The 13,299-nt window shown below is 39.3% G+C and overlaps 1 non-coding gene across 1 annotated transcript; it reads left to right on the top strand.

Annotated features, from left to right (window-relative positions):
• Window positions 1–6,319: 6,319 nt before the first annotated feature.
• Window positions 6,320–6,426, top strand: LOC112746654 (small nucleolar RNA R71). The gene has a single exon (XR_003174525.1). It is a non-coding gene; the product is annotated as a small nucleolar RNA R71 (small nucleolar RNA).
• Window positions 6,427–13,299: the final 6,873 nt, after the last annotated feature.

Below are 13,299 nucleotides of genomic sequence, written 5' to 3'. Positions count from 1 at the left end.
TAGTGACAAAGGTAAGTGTCACTAACGTTTGCTCATCATTCCTTTCCTCAACGTTAGCCTCCACGTTAATGCAATTAATGTGGCAACTAACGTGGCTAATAGAGGCTTAGTCCAACGTTAGTGACAAAGGTGAGTGTCACTAACGTTGGCACTTCATTGCTTTTCCCACGTTAGAGTTCACGTTAATGTAGTTAACATGACTCTTAATTTGGCTAAGTGTGCCCCTTTCCCCAACGTTAGTGGCATTCACTTTTACCACTAACGTTGGAGCTTTACTTTTCTTCCACGTTAGCTTCCACGTTAACGTAGTTAACGTGGGCTATGATGGGTCACGAAAGCGTTATTGGTGTTCACTTTTCTCGTTAACATTGTAAGCTAGCCTCTTTTCCACGTTAATGGTCACGTTAGTTGGACTAACGTGGCTATTAAGGTGGCTTCTTCCTTGCTTCCTTTGTCCTGAATTTAAGCAAATAAAGTGCATCAAAGCTAGGTTCTAACCCATGAGATCATGCATCATTCAATTTATCATTCAATTCATGCATAATTCTCATGAAATCATATAAAATTCACAATGTTTGCTTGAATCAAGATGTAAATGATTATTTACCCAAAACTTGCTTATTTCCTAAGAAAGTACATGAAACTACCCTAAAACCATAAAGAAAAGGTCAGTGAAACTGGACAAAATGCCCTGGCATCACAACACCAAACTTAAAGCTTGCTTGTCCCTAAGCAAGTACTAGAACAGGAGAATGATGAATGAAATGACAAGAGAAATGAATCATTATTGTAGAAGTCATGTCCTTGGTTTTATGGGGTTTCATGCATAGCAACTTAGGTTCATTCCTTTATTGGCTTTTAGACCTTTATCATGCCCTGGAATACTCACTTGATTGCACCCTTTGAGACTTTTATTTATTGATCCCTTTCTCTTTCCATGAATTATTGCATCCTTAGGCTAAGTGTTCTGTGAGGGGGCGACTCTTTAAGATAAGCTTTCAGCCAATACTCCCGATCCAGTTGGTTCAAGGTGCTAGGTGTTGAAACACCCCTAAGGACTTACTCCCTCAAGTCTCTCTCCCCCATACATACACACCACAAGCACATGGTTTGTTATTTTCTTTCCTTGAGGCCTTGGTGTCCAGCACCTCTTTGGGTTACTAAATATTCTATAGCAAGGTTGCTCTTGATAGTGGATTTTTAGTTGATAATCCCGGGTTAGTTAACCCAAGTTACCAAGTGATGAAGCCCTCCTAAGAACTTATTCATCCAAGCAGATCCTTGGTACAAGAGCACCACAGATATATCCCTCAAGATTAAAGCCCTTGGTGCCTAGCCTTATTTCTTATTGCTTTTCTTTCTTTTTCAACTCTTATTGTTCTTTTCCTTTTTCTTATTAGGATCTGGTTATTTAGCTAGTCTCCTGGGGTGTGTTTTAAGCATATGATTCAAGACAGATAGTTGCCTTCCTACTTTGTTGGTGAACTAACTTAGCTAAGTGATTACTACACCACAAATTTAAGAACCTACTCCACAACTTGAACATCTCTCTGGTCTTTCATACCATCTCTTTTTATTTGGTTTTAAAGGACAAACATACAATAAGCAAGATGCAGATGAAAACAGGTAACTTGAACCAGCACACATATGACAAAAGCAAGGAAAATACTAAAGACAGAATTGAAAATCCTAAACTACCATGGAAGCATGTTCTACTTCATACATGATTTTCCTTATTTAAAACTTGAAAAAGATGGGACAATACGGGAACTCCACCACCTTTTACTCATGGGGTTGCTCATGCTCTCCCTCTTGTTTGTCCTCTTTGTGTCCACTCGTGTTTCCTCGTATCCGTGCTAGCTTGGCTTTCTTCCACTCCTCAAGTGCTTTCCTTACTGATTCATGACTCTTTTCTATCCTCTCTCTTTCTTCTTGCGCTAATTCATCCTTTACTTCTTCATATCTTGTGATTCCCGGGTGCAGTACAGGCAGTTGTCCAACTAAGTACCCGAGCCTGGCTTGGGTGTTAACATGATGTCCAGTCTCGTTCATGTAAACTCCTTCTGCAAACGCTTTGTATTCGTCAAAGAGTTCTGCCTATTCCAGTTGTTTCCGATGCATTTCATGTATGTGTGTACCTTGATGTGCTTGGATGTTGATTAGCTTTTGGATGGCTTCTTGTTGTTGATATTGCCTTTGCTCTATCCTGTGGAAGGATTCATCCCAATGTTTCCCTTGTTTCAGTTGTTGCTCCATCAATTGCTTTTGCCATTCCCCATGTTGATTCATCCATCCAGAGAGTAATTCTTCTTGACGGCTTACCAACAGTAGTTGCAATTCTTTCTGTGCCCCTTGATTTTCCAAGTATTGTCTAGATAAGCCATCAATGGCTTCCTGTAGCTGGTGCATGTCTAAAGGGGCTTGCTCCTCTAAGTTTTGTCCTTCTACTACTTGATGGGATGGCCTTTTTCTTGGCTTTCGTTGAGGTAGGGGAGATGCAACCGCATGCATCCGTCGAACAGTAATTGGGATGCCTACTTTTATCCACTCGGGGTCCTCATCCTCGAACACCACCCCAGTCCTGTCACACAGACGAAAAATAGTGCTGGGGTAGCCTAACCTTCCTCCAGAATCGCTCTTTTCAGCCATCTTCCTAATACCTTGAGCTATAAGTTCATGGACCTTGATCTCTCCCCCTTTAAGTATACATTGCACCATTGTTGCTCTCTTAAGATTCACCTATGAGTTATTCCCGGCAGAAAGGATGGATCTCCTTACAATTGCAAACCACCCCTTTGCCTCAGGGGTGAGGTCTCCTCTCTTGATGAACTTGGGTTTCCCCTGAGGATCTCGTACCCAATCAGCTTCTTGCACGCATATATCTTGTACAATCTGGTCATGATTGGGGCTGCCATCTATTCTGGAGTGATAGCTTTCCTCTGCAAATGGTATGGCTCGCAGCTTTAATGCCCTCATGATGCTCATGGGGCTGAAGTCCACGGTTACCCCTCTCACGAAGCTTATATAGGAGTCATCTGCCTTATCATACCTGACTGTATTTGCATAAAACTCTCTTACAAGAGTTGCATTTACTTTTATGACTGGATCAGTAAGGAGCTCCCATTTTCTCTTTTCTACCTTCTCTGTGATTTCGGGGCACTCAGTTTTTCTGACTTGAAAGCCTAGCTCATATATGATCTCTTTATCAACCATCCATCCATATTGCAATGCATGGTGAAAGGTTTTGAACTTCTTCTCATCGAAAGGGCGTTGCTCCATAGGCTCCTTCCCTTTTTTTTCTCTTAGAGCTTGATGATGCCATAAGTGACTTTTGAGATGTGAATGTGTTGAGCATTATAAGTTAATGATGGGATTCGGCCGGTTAAGGTGGGGTGTAGTGAAGGGAGTGAGTGAGAGTGTTTTTGATGGGGTAAGAGGTATTGGGTTCCGAGAGTTAGAAGTACAAAGAATGAGAATTTGGAATGTGGAAGGGTATGGAATAAGAACCACTTATATAGGGAAGTGGTGAGTGAATGAAAGGTGTGGATTGATGGAGTGGGTGTATGATGAACGGATGGGCTTTAGCATGGGATGGGCACAAGGATCATCACTTTTATGAAGGGTGGTTGGTTCGATTTCCAAGCGTGTCACTCTTCCAATGTTGCATGGCAACATTTCCCAATGCAATCCCCTTGAAGACACGTACATAGTCCTCTCTTTTTGTGGTGGCCGAACCCTCCTTCAATTGTCCCATCAATTTTCCTACAAAATAAAAAAAATGTGATTAATAAAATTGTGGAGAGTGGCGGCAAAATTTAAAAAGTGGGGTAACTACTTTTTAAAGATTTTTGTTTCTAATTACTAAGTGCTATTCATGAGTGCAAACCAACTAACCAACCAAATATCCATGTATGCAACATTGGTGACACCAAACTTAGTTTGGGGCTATGTGGTGTAAATGACTTGTTCAAGGCTCTAAGTGTGACATGATATGAGTTACATTTATGTTCTCTTAGTGTGCCTTGAGCACCAAACTTGTTCTTCACTATATGTTGCATAAAAGGAATCATTCAATTGTATGTCAAAGTTGATTTGAAATTCATGAACCTTGCTTTATTAACTACTTTAAAAGCATGTAAAACATGGATTGCCTCCCATGAAGTGCTTCTTTAGCGTCACTAGCTTGACGTTCTGCCTTTGTCAGGGTGTTTGGTAATGCTTCAGATCTTCCCCTCTTGCAGTAAACCTATATCCATTGGCTTCATCAAGGATCTCCACATGTTCTAGGGAGAGAACTTTGTTGATGGTGAAAACCTTAGGTAACTGAGATGGGATGGTGGGGAGATGAGGTGGGATGTCTAGAAAGTAAGCTGAGATCACTTTATCCCCTGGAGAGAAATCCTCTATAGGGATCTTCTTATTCCTCCATCTCCTTGGTGCCTTCTTCGTTGTTTCTTTTGTTGATGCCCTGCTCTTTGTGGTCTCTTTTCCTAGGGAGACTATGTTGCTGGTCTCATATGATTCTGGTGGTTTTGGCTCCACTTGAGTTTCCTTTAGCTGTGGTAACTGCTGACTGTCTTGTTCATTAACCAAAGGAATTCCCTGTGCTTCAATGCTTGTTTCTTCCACCAGTGCTTTGTCATGCCCTTTCCTTGGTTCCTTGTTTTCCTGATCTCCCTCTTGTGAGGGTTTGAAGATATTGAATGTGAGTTGTTCATCATGTATCCTCAGTATTAGCTCTCCTCACTCCACATCTATGAGCGTTCTGGCTGTAGCTAGGAACAGTCTTCCCAATATGATTGGGTGGGGGTGACTTTCTTCCATTTCCAATATGACAAAGTCTGTAGGAAGGAAGTAGTTCCCAACCTTTACCAACATGTTTTCAACCACTCCCACTGCTTGTTTTTGAGTTTTGTCAGCCAGCCTGATGACTACGTCTGTAGGTATTAGCTCATTGATCTGCAACTTCTTCATGAGAGATAAAGGCATTAAGTTGATGCTTGCTCCTAGATCACAAAGTCCTTTGTCAAACATTGTTTCTCCTATGGCACAGGGGATGTGAAAACTCCCTGGGTCCCTCCTTTTTATAGACAACTCTGGTTGAATGAGAGCACTGCACTCCTTATTCATCACTATTATATGCCCTCCTTTGAGTGAGCTTTTCCTAGTCAGCAGCTCTTTCATATACTTAATGTATGAGGGAATTTGTTGGAGAGCCTTGATGAATGGTATGTTTACATGGAGAGATGCAAACATATCAAGGAACTTTGAGTATATTCTTTTTTCTACACTACCCTTGAGTCTTTGGCGAAAAGGTGCATAGAGTTTCAGCAGCTCCTTCTGTGTGAGTGTGGTTTCTTGGTGATCCTCTTCTTGTGTCTCTACTGAGGTATCTCCAGGTTGTTTTAAATGTTTGTTCAGCTCTTCCTCCATACCCGTATCACTTATAGTGACCATCTTGCAATCTTCCCATCTGACCTTCTTTGCTTCACCTCTCGGGTTCTTCTCTGTGTCACTTGGGAAGCTATCAGTAGGTTTGGGAATCTTCTCAGAGAGGTATCCCACTAGAAACTCCAACCTCTTGATAGTGTCTCCCTGGTTTTTGATATTGGCTCGCACCTCCTCTTTGAACACTTTGTTATCTTGGATTTTCTTACATATGCCTTCAAGTAGAGTCTCAATCCTTGATAGTCTTTTTTCTAATGATGCAGAGTTAAGATTGGAGGGATGAGAAGGGCCATTTTGGCTTTGGTATGGATGTTGAGATGTGTTATTAGGTGAGTGCTGATATGATCTTTGTGTGGGATGTTGGTGAGCTGCATTGTTGTTGGGGTTGTGGCGTCTCTGATCTTGGCCTTGGTCTTGTTGATTTCTCCACCCAAAGTTTGGGTGGTTCCTCCAGCCAGGATTATACGTTTTGGAGTATGGGTCATGGTTCTGCCTAGGTGAATTTCCAATGTAGTTGGCTTGCTCCTGACTACCCTTTGCTTCTTCATTTACTCCTTCTTGAGTTGCTACTGAAGTGGTGATTGCTGCTGCTTGATTCCTCTCCATCTTCTTGGTGAGGTCAGCCAATTACTTGGTAATCATCTTGTTTTGAGCTAACAGTGCATCCATATTGTTTAGCTCCATCACTCCTCTAGTGTTGCCTCTTTCAGAAGCATAGAAGTAGTCATTCTTAGCTACAGTCTCAATGACATCTATGGCTTCTTCAATGGTCTTCTTCTTGTTCAGAGATCCCTCGGATGAGTGGTCTACTGCCTTCTTTGATTCATAAGAAAGACCTTCATAGAAAATGTGCAGCTACATCCATTCATTGAACATATCTGGCGGGCATCTTCTTGTCAAGTCTTTAAATCTCTCCCATGCTTCATATAGAATCTCACCATCTTGCTGCCTAAACGTTTGAACCTCAGCTCTCAACCTGTTGATTCTTTGAGGAGGATAGAATCTCCCCAAGAATTTGTTTACCATATCTTCCAAGGTTGTTAAGCTCTCCTTCGGGAAGGATTCCAGCCATTTAGATGCCTTGTCCTTGAGTGAGAAGGGGAGTAGTAGTAGTCTGTAGGTGTCAGGATGAACACCATTAGACTTTACAGTGTCACATATCCTCAGGAAGGTGGTTAGATGTTGATTGGGATCTTCTTGAACACTTCCTCCGAATGAACAATTGTTCTGAACAAGGGTGATGAGCTGTGGCTTTAGTTCAAAGTTGTTGGCATGTATGGTTGGCTTTTGGATGCTACTTCCACAGTTTCCTGGGTTTGGATTGATGTAGGATCCTAGAACACTTCTCTCTTGCCCAGCATGATGCGCTGGACCTTCTCTGCCATGGTTGTGAGCCTCTTCTTCATGATGGTTCTCCATGTTCTCATCCATGTCTAGTTCAAAGTACTCTTCCTCTTCCTTAGCACCAACTACTCTCTTCCCTCTTGCTTCTCTCCTTAATCTAAGGAAGGTCCTCTCAGGTTTAGAATCAAAGGAAGTTGAAGCCCCGCTTCTTCTACCTGTCATACAACCAACAAGGCAAAGGCAAGAAGGGTATTTGTAGACATTATTTTCTACAGAAATGCTGTTAGTATGAGTGATGCAATATATCAAACAGTTAGTGGGTCAGTGGACCAAATAGTAAAAAAAATTGATATGCAGATAGCACCACAAATGGGTGAGAGGTAAAGGAAATGAAATAACTAAAATTGAAAGTAAATTACTCAGATTGAATTAAATCATAGAAAAGAAAAGTGCTCAATCTAGTTATCCACCAATTTAATCATTGCTGATACAAAATCAATCCCCGGCAACGGCGCCAAAAACTTGATGCACGAAAACTTGTCTCTCAACAGATTTCCCTCGGCAAGTATACCGAATTGTCGTCAAGTAAAAACTCACAATAGAGTGAGGTCGAATCCCACAGGAATTGATTGGTCAAGCAACTTTAATTGGAGGAATGTTCTAGTTGAGATAAGTAGAATTTGATATGAGAATTGTAGGAAATTAAATGGCAGGAAAGTAAATGACAGAAACTAAAGAGAATGGGTAAGATTAGAAACAGGAAATTCATTGGGCTTAGGAGATGTTGCATTCTCCGGATCAAGTTCATTCTCATCTCTTCCTCAATCAATGCATTCATTGATCTCCTTGGCAATCTTAAGTAATTGAATTCCGATTTCTTGGTAACTCAATCTCTCAAATCTTGAGCAATAGCCAATTCCTTGGTCTAATTGCTCATGAGAAGAGATGAGGTGCGGTCACTGATTATACCACATGTATTTCCAAATCAAAGTATTGGGAGAATTATATGTCACCATATCCACCCAAACCCCAATTTGGTCCAACATGAGAAAGCATTTCTAGCATGATCTCTTCATTCCTCTTCCAAGGTTCAGAAGAGATCCAAGTATGAATAGTTTCTTTTCCAAGACAACTATCCAATTGGATGAAGATTGAAAGCTTTCAAGTAAAATCAAGAGAAAAGAAAGAAGAAGAATAATGAAAACTATTATTGATCCATCAAATTACAACAGAGCTCCCTAACCCAATGAAAGGGGTTTAGTTGTTCATGGCTCTGAGAATGGAAAGCAAAGATGGAGAGTACATTCTAAAGTAAAACTAGAAATTGCAGAGAAAGTAAAATGATACAGAGAGTAGTCCTCTCAATCTCAAAAGCTCCTCTCTAGTTCAAAACTACCCCTATATATACTACTCTTCTAATCTTCCAGTTGGCTCTTCAAGTCTTGGATATGGGCCTTTGGATCTTGAGTTGAAGCAGTTTGGAATCTTCAGTGGGCTTAGCTTTACTTGCAGAGAAAGTGTGAAGTAGGCATGGACTTTGGCTAGGACGTTAGTGGCGTTAACGTTAAGTGAAAATGTGGGTTCGAGAACATTAGTGACAATCACCTTTTGCACTAACGTTCCTAGCCCAAGATGAGTTACATTAACTTCAACGTTAGTGGCACTAACGTGATCGCTAACGTTGCTTCTTGATCCATCGCGAGCATTATTGGCGTTTACCTTTGCCAATAACGTTGCCCTTGGCCCCTTCTTCCCTACGTTAGAGTTCACGTTAGTGTAGCTAACGTGACTCTTAACGTGGGTATGCCTCAACTTCGAGAGCGTTAGTGACACTTACCTTTGTCACTAACGCTCCAAACACCCTTCTTTCCACGTTAGAGTTCACGTTACTTAGTTTAACGTGACTTCTAACGTGGTAGTGATAGCCATCTCCAATGTTAGTGACAAAGGTGAGTGTCACTAACGTGGCTAATAGAGGCTTAGTCCAACGTTAGTGACAAAGGTGAGTGTCACTAACGTTGGCTCTTTATTGCTTCTCCCACGTTAGAATTCACGTTAATGTAGTTAATGTGACTCTTAACGTGGCTAAGTGTGCCCCTCTCCCCAATGTTAGTGGCATTCACTTTTACCACTAACGTTGGAGCTTTACTTTTCTTCCACGTTAGCTTCCATGTTAACGTAGTTAACGTGGACACTAACGTGGGCTATGATGGCTCACGAAAGCGTTATTGGTGTTCACTTTTCTCATTAACGTTGTAAGCTAGCCTCCTTTCCACGTTAATGGTCACGTTAGTTGAACTAACATGGCTATTAACGTGGCATCTTCCTTGCTTTCTTTGTCCTGAAATCAAGCAAATAAAGTGCATCAAAGATAGGTTCTAACCCATGAGATCATGCATCATTCAATTTATCATTCAATTCATGCATAATTCTCATGAAATCATATAAAATTCACAATGTTTGCTTGAATCAAGATGTAAATGATTATTTACCCAAAACTTTATTTCCTAAGAAAGTGCATGAAACTTCCATAAAACCATAAAGAAAAGGTCAGTGAAACTGGCCAAAATGCCCTGGCATCACGTATCGGTTAGGAGTTTTGATTCGGTTTTTCGTAAATAGTCTCAGTTTGACAAACCGGACACGATTTATGAGAGAAGAGAGATAATAGGATGATATTATCATTATATTAGTTATAGAAGCTTCTTGAATGATATTATACGGTTACCTACTCAGTTTTAGTTAAAAATGGAAAATCGGTTTAACTGGGTTCACAGTTTACTGGTGCAGCTTAGCACCAGCACACTCTGATGACTTTAGCAATGCTAAGGCCTCATTATACATGTTTTATTCTCATAATATATATGTTACTAGTGTCATTTATGCTAGTATCTCAAAAAATAATTTTTAGAGATGTTTTTACAAGTGTTCTGATACATCTAGTTTTAGTAGTTATACACCTGAGATATTTTAATATTATTTTAATCCACCTCCAAGCCAACCAATCACAACTCACCCTACACCCCCCAAAACCCCAAGGCTGGCTCATTTTCACTTTGTGGCCGAAAATAGGAAGAGAGAAAAAGAGAGAAAAGTTCTTAGTTCCAAATGTTCAAAGCTTGATTTCTGCTGAACTAAAACTCAAACCAAAATTCCAATCCGACCAAAATGATCCTCTCTTCTTTCTCTACATGATCATATGACTTATCAAGGCTGGAATCAAGGTGAGTTGGCTACACCATCTCTCTTTTGATTTGGTTTCAAGGAAACATGCTTAAATATGTGTTTTCTTGACGTTCTTCCTTAGGAATCATGCTTAACTTGACTTGAGGGCCAAGAAACGTGAACTTTCAGCAAGTATAAGGTTAGAAATAACTTCCTAACATGCTGAGTGAGATTTGGTTAGTTGAGGGTTTTTGGATTTAAAGTTGTTCTTGATGTGATTTAGGAGGAAAAAGTGCTTAAGGACCACCTGAAAGTCTAACTGAATTAGGAGCAGCAAAACCAGGTAGGGTGTCATGAAATTAATCTTGATTATTTGTGTTTGAGTTGTGTGAATGTTGTATAATTTGGCTGTGCTAAAAATTGGTTGCATATATGATTGATTCTTGGTGAAAATTTGGTGAAATTTTGATGAAATTTGATAAAATTCAAGCCTTAAAGTTCATGTTCTTGGGGCAGCTGGAAAAACAAAAACCTAGGCTTAAATTGAGGTTCAATTTGTGTAGAAATTATGTAGAAAAGATGGGGTTTTAGTGGCTGCTAATTTATTATGAATTTTAGAAAAAATCGGTTGCTAAAAAGGCTGAAAAACGGGTAAAAACAGAGAAAAAATTTGAAGAATTTATGAAGAACAGGCTTTAGATCCTTAAAAGGGCAAGGAAATAAAAATTTTGGTGTTTAAGGGGTTATTTAGTAATTTCTGAAAGTTAGGGTGGTAAAAGTAGATATATTAAAAGTTACGGGTGGTAAAAGATAAATTTTAAAGGTTAAAAGTAAAAGGTAAGTTAATTTTAGAAAATTAATGATAAAATAATAAATAATAATAAAAATATTAAATAATAATATTTAATTAAAAATAATATTTTAATAAACATAATAAAATAATACAGAAAAGACAGTTTTTTGTAAAAGCTTTAGAAAGACAACTTTAAGCGCAGAATCTCATAATTACCTTCATAAAACACTTAGGGAGTGGTAAGAACATATTAGTGAGGCAAAGATAAATAAAAGATAAAAAGTTGAAGAAAAGATTAAAAAATCGAAGAAAAAGTCTGTAAAATTTTAATGACAGAAAAACAGACAGAGACTAGCGAACAAACTAGGTGATGAGTATTTTGGTGAAAAATAAATTTCTCCCAAAACACACAAATCTAACCGGCAAGTGCACCGGGTCGCATCAAGTAATAAAAACTCACGGGAGTGAGGTCGATCCCACAGGGATTGAAGGATTGAGCAATTTTAGTTTAGTGGTTGATTTAGTCAAGCGAATCAAGATTTGGTTGATTGATTGGTGATTTGCAGAATTTAAATTGCATGGAATTAAAGAGAGCAGGAAATTAAATTGCTGAATCTTAAAGAACAAGAAATTAAATGGCAGAAACTTAGAGTGCAAGAAATGTAAATTGCGGAATCTTAAAGTGCAAGAAATGTAAATTGCTTGAAATGTAAGGGGACTGGGACGTGGATTTTCAGAAATTAAACAAGGAAAAGTTAAATTGCATCAAACAGAAGAGTAAATGGGAATTGGGATTGGATCGGATCTTATAGCAGAAAAGTAAATGAATAGGGAAAGCAAGAAACAGAGAATGTAAAATTGAGATCTCAGGGCCCAGAGACTAGAAAACCAAGTCTAGATCTCAATGCCTTCCTAGATCCAACAAGAACAATTGCAAAGAAAATGTAAATTGCAAAGAAAAAGAGATGAAGAGCAATTAACAGAAAATTAAATTCAATTATGCAGTGAGTAAAGCAGAGAGATCCAAGATTGAGATTGAAACAGAATTTCTTCAATTCTCCAATCCAAGATCCAAGACAAGTGTAATTGAAATTGAAAGCAATAAAACTAAGAGGAAGAGAAGTGAATTCTCCTTCCCCAAGACAAAGAAATTAAAGATCACTCAATACCCAAAGCTCTCCGAAAACTATTATGAAAATTCCAAAAGAAAGCTCTCCGAAGAACTTGAATTCTATCTTATTTATACACTTTCTTCAAATGATCTTCAAGCCTTGAGTTGGGCCTTTGCTCTTGGTGGAATTGGGTTGAAAGAGGCCTTGGTTGATTGCTCTTGAAGTTTGAAGAAGAACCAAAGTGAACCAATTGAACCGGTTTTGAGGTTAGCAAAAGTTGGACCAAAAGTTTGAGCCAAAGTTAGGCTCCAACTTTTCATAGCAGCCAGCACAATTTGCTGGTATGAACGTTGGTGCCAACGTTAGGGGTCTAACTTTGACCCTAACGTTGGCAATGCCTTGTGTGCTAGTGGCGCCAACGTTAGCCACCAAGTTAGGGGGCTAACGTTGGCGCAAACTTTTGCTCCTTCCCCATTGTAATTCATGTGCCAACGTTGGATGGCCTGGGAGGAATTCATGTGCCAACGTTAGCCTCAAAGTTAGGGGGCTAACGTTGGCGCAAACTTTTGGTGCCCAGGGGAGAAATTCATGTGCCAACGTTAGCCTCAAAGTTAGGGGGCTAACGTTGGCGCAAACTTTTGGAGCCCAGGGGAGAATTTTCAAGTTCCAACGTTAGCCTCCAAGTTAGGGGGCTAACGTTGGGGCTAACTTTTCAACCAAAAGTTTGTACAAAAGTTTGATGCTAACTTTAGGTCCAACTTTTTGCTTCCTGGTTCAATTTCACTTATTCCATTGTCCTCTCTTCACTCTTAGCCATTCCTTCTTGCTTCAACCTTTCTCCAAGCTTTCTTCACCTATCATTAATCAACCAAACACATCAAAGCTATGCTCAAAATCATGAGATATTCATTCTTTCATAATATGCAACAAATATAGCATAAAACCTCATGAAATGGCATGAATTTATACATGGTTGATTCAATCAAGGGAAACATGAAAATCTACTCAATTAGCTTGCTTATGGTTCAAGAAAGTGCATAATTCTAATGAAAACAAAAGAAAAAGACTAGTGAAACTAGGCTAAGATGACTTGTCATCACTAGGGCAACATAGTTAGTTCTTGAGTTGCGACTAGGGTTAGGTATTATATGAAAAGTTAAACTGTTTCAGTATAGACTTAATGAACCTATACTTGGGACAGGCTAACTATTCTTACCGAAATTTACGTAAGCTTTACATACATACGTTAAACAGAAAAATCAGAACAGAATAAAGAAACACAGAGAATAGAGTAAAGTAAAGAGATAAAGAGAAAAAGAGTACTATAGATACAGAGGAAAGAGTAATTAGAGAAAAGCAAAGAGTTATAGAGAACAGAGTAACCAGAGCAGAGTAAAGGGATATAGAGAAAAGAGAAACCAGAACAGAGCAAAAAGA

The sequence above is a fragment of the Arachis hypogaea genome, chromosome 14 (assembly GCF_003086295.3).
Source record: "Arachis hypogaea cultivar Tifrunner chromosome 14, arahy.Tifrunner.gnm2.J5K5, whole genome shotgun sequence".
Classification (NCBI taxonomy): domain Eukaryota; kingdom Viridiplantae; phylum Streptophyta; class Magnoliopsida; order Fabales; family Fabaceae; genus Arachis; species Arachis hypogaea.
This window is presented reverse-complemented; position numbering and strand designations above follow the sequence as displayed.